The 7,330-nt window shown below is 32.2% G+C and overlaps 3 non-coding genes across 3 annotated transcripts; all 3 read right to left on the bottom strand.

The window, feature by feature from the left end:
• Positions 1–928: 928 nt before the first annotated feature.
• On the bottom strand, positions 929–1,090 carry LOC114285777 (U1 spliceosomal RNA). Its single transcript, XR_003637330.2, has one exon. It is a non-coding gene; the product is annotated as a U1 spliceosomal RNA (small nuclear RNA).
• Positions 1,091–5,891: 4,801 nt separating this feature from the next.
• On the bottom strand, positions 5,892–6,052 carry LOC114285776 (U1 spliceosomal RNA). The gene has a single exon (XR_003637329.2). It is a non-coding gene; the product is annotated as a U1 spliceosomal RNA (small nuclear RNA).
• Positions 6,053–6,960: 908 nt separating this feature from the next.
• Positions 6,961–7,120, bottom strand: LOC114285778 (U1 spliceosomal RNA). The gene has a single exon (XR_003637331.2). It is a non-coding gene; the product is annotated as a U1 spliceosomal RNA (small nuclear RNA).
• Positions 7,121–7,330: the final 210 nt, after the last annotated feature.

Genomic DNA, 7,330 nt, shown 5'->3' with positions numbered 1-7,330 from the left:
ACAACTGGTAGTGCAATCAAAGATAGAGAGGCATTCCCTTCATTTTCTGAATTTAGCACTACTTGCTCCCTAATTGTGCCTTCGCATTAAGAGAACTGATATTTTGCACAAAATTGCCAAAAGCTCCTGAGAGGAGCTATGTTTATGTTTGGATTGGATCGTGAATTTATTATTAAGGGAAAGAAAAATGGAAATATACATAGGATAAATTACACTTTCTCCCCCATAGAGTATGATTCTTTTCTCACTTTGGTCCTTGAAAAAAGATTCTTTTACTTTGATCTCTAAATTGTCAAATTCTCTCCATTTTTAGTCCAAATTCTAAAAATGGTGCCATAAGAACTTGAACTTTCCTTTACTCTCCTATTCTCTTCCCTCCTCTATGCACCTTATCACCCCAATCCACAACTGACCACCTCGCCCCTCCTAACCTACTACCTGATCTCTTCCACTAGCCTAAACGCTTCAACTTGCAGCCTCTTTACTTGAATGATGCATACCTGTTTTCATTTTCGTGCACCTATATGAAGTTGATTTTCGAGATTAGTTGGATATAGGGGTGGGGATGGTTTTGAGATTATGTTGGGTTTGGTTTTATGGACCAAAATGGGAAAACTTAGTATGTTTAATGACCAAAATGGGAAAGCTTAATATGTTTAATGACCAAAATGAGAACATAATTTGTTAGGGATGGAATTGAAAATTTTGAAAATTTTAAATTGTGATAATTAGAACAAAGTGAGAAACAATAAATAATTTCAGGTCAGTGTGAGAAATAACTCATGCTCACACAGTTCTGCTGAAGAGTTTTCAGCTTTCTTAGATTTGTTGCCCTTTTTTCCCCTCTTCGGGAGATTGACATGTAAGAATATTCAACATTTATGCAAATCCATTTGAGCACAACTCATAAATATAGAACTAAGTTTGGATAGGGGCCGCGTGAACGCAGGCCCCTACTGCCACAAATGATGACGTAGGCTTTGCCACTTGGACAGACCTTAGGCGAGCGCCCCTCCTAAGTGCAATGGAGGTCACTACCCTAGGCCATGGGCCTCATTGATCACCCATTTGACCCCGTCCAGGTAAATATGTTTTAGTGATCCTTATCTATTGCCTCACAATTGCCTCTCCTGCTTCATGTTTGTTCAATGTTGGAATAACAGCAACGTCTTGACATGGAGGTTGTGCCTTGCAAACTTCTAAACAACATGCAATGAAATGTTGGTTTTACAGTTTTTGAGATGATTAATCATCAAACAGATTCCAATTCCATCTAGTAGATAGTTTTATTTGCAAATTTGCAAAATTCCCTCTACTAACTATGCCTGTGGTTGGGAGCAATAGTTGAAGCAAAATAGGCCTTCCAACAACATGGCTCCTTTGGGTGACTACAACCCTGTTCAGTTGTTTGGAAAAGTATAAGAAAATAAAAGAAATAAAAAAATCTTATGACTGTTGCATTAGTAAGAAACTTAAGAAACTCAAAATTTTAATTTTCTTAATGAAATAAGTTTTTATTCAAAATGTATATATCTCACAAAAAATTGAGGATTTTGTCACAGGAATCTCAACATACGTTACTTTCAACCACAAAATATATGTTTTCACACACATCCACTGAAAAACTGAACAACTAAATTTTACTATATCTTTTTGGCAAAATTCATCTATCAATGAACAAATACATATAAGAAATTAAGTTTTCTTATCTGTTAATGTGATGTATATCTTTTTTGTGAAAATACTTTCCCATCAAAACTCTTGACAAGTGTGATAAGTGAACAGAGCCTACTGTTGTGAAAAACAAAATTTATTAATAATGTTGTTTTCATTATATTTTGTCCATTGATAATTAAAATAGCAAAACATAATAGAAACCCCATATTGAATAATGTCTTGCATGACAGTTAGTAGGCTTTCCCTGGGAGGTTATTAATGATCAAATAAGAAGTTTTTTTTTTTTTTCATCTTGAAAAACTCCCTCAAAACTTGTCGTGTAGTGTGACATACATTGTGCGAACCTTTTTCAATCCCAATGTATACCAATGAAGTAATGATTGTCATGCCTAGGCACAGAGAGCCAATTTAAATGCCAATTTTTTGTTATGGATCTTTTCTCTTCCCGTCTCAAATTATATATAAGTCATAATCAATAGATCATGTAAGAATATTTAGACATAATGCTTAAGGTATAATTAAACGCTATGTTGATGTAATGTCTCAAAATTTTGAAATATCAAGAGAAATTAAATAAATAAAATAACGTATTAAGTTAAAAACTAAACATTTTAATTAGAAATTGTAATTCTCATACATGACCAAAGGTTCAAACAACCCTAAATAATAATAAAAAAACTTAAAATGCCCAAATACAACATTAAATGAAATCACAAAGTTCTTAATTGTTAATACATAAGATTATAAAATTTATTTGACTCTAGTCCTGATTTCAAGTCAGCCAAAGTTCTATGCTAGAATCAACCCCATTTTCAACTTCCATTCTTTTTTTTTTAGGTCAAAATTTGGCATAAAATGCAAGGGTAACAAAAATATATGCCATGAGCTTTTCAGCATCGAAAGAAAATACAACAAACTTACTTTCTTTTTACAAAAAAAATAACGAGATTATAAGTATAATATAACAATAAATTGCAAACATATAACTTACAAATATTAAAATAATTTCAACAATTTTAATAAATTAGGTGACACTCGAAATCTCACCAAAGATATTTAACTTACCAACCACTAAGCTATGGCCACAGTTAATTTGAAACCCCCTTGAGTTAAATAATTAAGTGTTACAAATTGTGACTACCAAGGACGGTCATGCCCAGAGTTACATATCCAAGTGGTGGCTTTCGTGATTTTCTCTAAGAGAACAGTTTATCTGGGGTACGCATCCTTCCTGTGTGCCATCCGCACATCCATCCTTATTCCGAAACCGAATATTGATAAGGGTTCAAATACGTCCCGTACCATCTTAGGGTTTTGGACAAGAATTACATAAAATCAGGACTCATCCTGAACAACCGATATTTATTGTCAACCGTTAATTTCGTACACCCCGTTGATCATTTTAGTTAATTTTCATAATAATTACTAATAATTACAAATTTAGGTCACCATCAATGTTATACCATTTTACTATAATTTTCAAGAGAAAATATTAACAATTATGTTCTACAATAATCAATCAATGTACATGGTATTATAAACAGTTAAATCAAGCCGTCAAGTGAAATAATAATTTTAAATACTAAAATAAATCACAACATTACACATGCATGAATTACTAATTTACAAGATTCAATTAAGTAAATTAGAACAACACTTATTTTTAATTCTAATAAATAACTGAAATGGTAATCTTGATTCTTTTAATATTCTGCCCAAAATTTTCAGAACTTAAATTTCGTAGTTAAAATTACAAATAAATTATTTAGACAATTCTAAAATTCATGTAATTTTTAGGAATGTTTAACAAACATATTATGTTATTTTTCAAAAATAATTTCCTGAAAATAAATTATAAATAATTCTATAAAATTACAAAAAGTTACATGACACAGATTCGTCACATTTTCTTAAAATAATTCCACACTGAAATTTAAAAATCAAATCCATAATATAAAAATTGAGGACAAAACTATACTTCTCAAATTTAATTTTTAACAAGGAAAATACCAGATTTGGTCTAATATAGGATTTTTAGTGATTTTTCAAACATGAAGCATAATTTGTCTAAAAATCCAGATTGAATTAAAGTTCCATATAAATTTGTACAAAAATATAACAATTGGATGATCTAGACATCATTCTTAACAACTTTGTAGAAGAAACCATATTGAAATTTTGAGAATAAAATTGTCTAAATATTCATACAAACTTTTGACAGATTTAAAAATCATATGATCAAATCAAATAAAATCTTAAATCATCTATTAAATATCACAAATTGCACAAGCAAGCCTAAATTCAAGATTATATCATGATTTTAATATTACCAATATATAAATAATTTTCAAACATCTAATACATATTTCACAAATTCACATGTAATTACAAACAAAGCTCTATCAAGATTTTTTTAAGGCTTAGTAGTATTTGAATATAATCTGAAATTGATGAAAAAGAATGAGAAGGTTTTGAGGGTTTTCTTACTTAGCAATGAAGTTGAAATGAGGTGGTGAAATAGTAGGAAGATTCTAACCTTTCTCCTTCTCATCTTCTTCTCTCCCAACTCTTAACTTTGCTATCAAAAGAAATTTCTTTTTCCCTAAAGCTCCGAATTTTTTTCTTTTAAATCTTAGCTTTCACTCTGTCCGATTAGTTAAGAATTAGAATCTGCATAAATAGACTCATAAAACATATCTAACCCCTTGCTCTTCTCATAATTGTGATTGATATCAAGTCTCTCAAAAATCAAGAGCATAACCTATCCTACAGGCTTGCCATGCAAAGGCACAAGTGGTGGGGTGACTCACCCTCAATAGCCACCTAATGCAATTATTATTATTTTTGTAATAATAAATTTGTATAAATGTGTATGTATTTTAGTTCCTTAAAAATCAATTAGATGAAGTTTTCAACTAAGATATTTAGTTATGTTGTGTTTGGTTGGAGGATTTGAGGAGGAATTTGGAAAGGAAAATGGAAAAGGTAGGTGAAATGTAAATTTCACACATTTTTTCCCTCTCCTTTTCCAAATCCCTCTCCAAATCCCCTAACCAAACACAACATAAGGGTAATTATTGAGTTACAAAAATAGTTACAAAACGAAAATCATTGAATACCCACAAAATTATTATTCTCAACAATATTTTTGTTAGTGACTAAATTGGGATAGTTTCTAATTAATTTATACATTAATACATTTATTAAATAGGTTTTAGATAAAATTAATTTATTATTCATATATTGAAAATAATTAAATACGGGTTCTCACAATTGGAACAGGGAGGAACCTAGGCATTTTCAATTGAGGATCCTATGCCCCAATTACCTCTCTCCAATCGTCGGTCCAAATGCTGGATAGATGATTAAGTTTAGGTGTTCAAATAAAATTATTAGATAACAAAACAACTCTTCTCTTTTATTCATACTACTTCCCAGTGGAGTTGTTAATGAAAATAGTGGTTCATAACAATAGAACTGATGAAACAAGGAAAGGTGGAACTGCTTTGGTGAAATAAGGCCTTTTGATATTGAAAATTGGACAAAATTTGCAAATAATTCTTGTCACTTTAAATGGTTTTGTTGGAAGAGTGATGATAGACAGCACTAGAGTTGAAACTCTAATGCCAACTCTAGTGATGTGGCAATACATTCAAAAAAAAAAAAAAAAAAAAAAAAAAAAAATTCAACATCACAAGCCAAAACATCAAAGCATAAGGTGAGGCCCATCTCTAGAGCTCCTCATTTTGAGATCTTAAACATTTTTGTTGTTGGAAATTGGGTTGGGTTTAGACCTAGGTCCGGGAGTCAATAGTAGCATGACCCATGCATGACTCACGAGGAGATCCATTAAATTTGAATGATTCACCTTATTTAGATGATGAGAAAAGAAACCCAACAACCCCAACCCATCAGAGATAGAGATATCATTCCTTCATTGCGAATTCAAGTTCATTATTGAAAACACATGATTCATTCGCCTAATGACGTGTGTGGTTATATATCATTCTACTGTTGGGAGTTTGAGTTTGAGAATAAAACGTATGCCCGTGGCTTATTAATTTGCCAACAGGTTTAGAAATAAAATTAGAATTATTATTTTAGAAGGGGGTGAAATTCAAAACTCTGACCATCAAGACTACAAAAGGCATAAGAGATTAACCCCCAGTTGTGCTAGAAATCAACCACAACAAAAATTTGGAGCAATTTTCAGGTTAGGGGCCGCGCGAACGCAGGCCCCCACTACCACAAATTATGACGTAGGCTCCACCACTTGGGTAGACCTTAGGCGAGCACCCCTCCAAAGTGCAATGGAGGTCACTAACCTAGGCCATGGGTCTTGTTGATCACCCATTGACCCCGTCCAGGTAAGTATGTTTTATGTTGCTACCTGCTCCTCATCTATACACTCATGCTAGCCTCTTTTCTCTCGTGTTTGTTCGATGTGGGATTTCATGCAAATCTCAACTAATTTCTGCTAATAAGTAAAAACATCCAAACAGACAATGACATGTTTGTTTCAAGGTCTTAAAATAAGCACTTGGTATGGTAATTTAATATGCAAATATGAGAGAGATGTTTTGCTGATTTTGAGTTGGATACCTTCATTTCTATATTTATTTATTTCTTTTGTTATATTAGTTACTTTGTTTGGGAAGCTGTGGAACACATAAAAAGGGGGTGGGCATTTGTTTGCATCAACCATTCAAGTTTGAGAATTAAGACAGTGCAGCCCACAACAACAAAAAAAAAACAGATGGCATATTATATTTTGACGTTTCAGCTTTGAAGATGTTTTCCTATGCAATGTGATCTCATGGTATATCAAAAAAATCAATAAATAAATTTATTTTTTTAGCAAAAAGTGATTCACTTAGAAATTTTAATTGCAAAAAAAAAAGAAAAAAAAAAGAATAAGGTAGTTCATGGTCCTGTTTTTCAAATCACTCCGAGAAATGAGACCTATTCCTCAACTTATTCACTTCACAGAATTGTATTAATTTTCAATTCTTCATCCATTTAGTTTAAGCATTAGGATCCCAATCCCAACCACTGAATTTGGCTTGGCATATTGCATAATGGTCAAGTATGAGATTTTTTAAATTTTTGAAAAATTCAAAAAAGTTTGCTTCCATTCCTTCCAAAATTGTTATCCTCTATCCTAGATGGCTTTGTATAAACTTTTTGGTTTTGTTGGGGCTGTATTTCTAGTTTCAAAAACAAAATTTTTAAGTAAAAAGCAACAAGACTAACAACACAAATGAGTTGGGATTTAGAATAGGACAAGGGCAGCACAAACACATGCCCCTACTATCACAAATTATGACGTAAGCTTGGGAAACTCGGGTAGACCTTAGGCAAGCACCCTTACAAAGTGCAATCAAGGTTACTAACGTAGGCCATAGGCTTTCTTCATCACCCATTGACCCGTCTAGATAAGTATGTTGAAACAAAGCTCATTGCTCCTCTTATGAGCACCTATTCTTGCTTCTCATCTTTTGTTTGCTTTCAATGTGGTAAGTTAACACAAAAGGACTCCCTATGTACACATGACCTAGAAATATTAAATAACACCACCCCTACTGTGTGCTTATTGTATATATGTAGGAAAATGCTAGAGGTCCCAAATTTTCTACCAAATAAATGACCAAAT

The sequence above is a fragment of the Camellia sinensis genome, chromosome 2 (assembly GCF_055761805.1).
Source record: "Camellia sinensis isolate YWXY chromosome 2, ASM5576180v1, whole genome shotgun sequence".
Classification (NCBI taxonomy): domain Eukaryota; kingdom Viridiplantae; phylum Streptophyta; class Magnoliopsida; order Ericales; family Theaceae; genus Camellia; species Camellia sinensis.
Note: the sequence above shows the minus strand (reverse complement) of the source record. Positions and strands in the feature narration are given on the sequence as shown.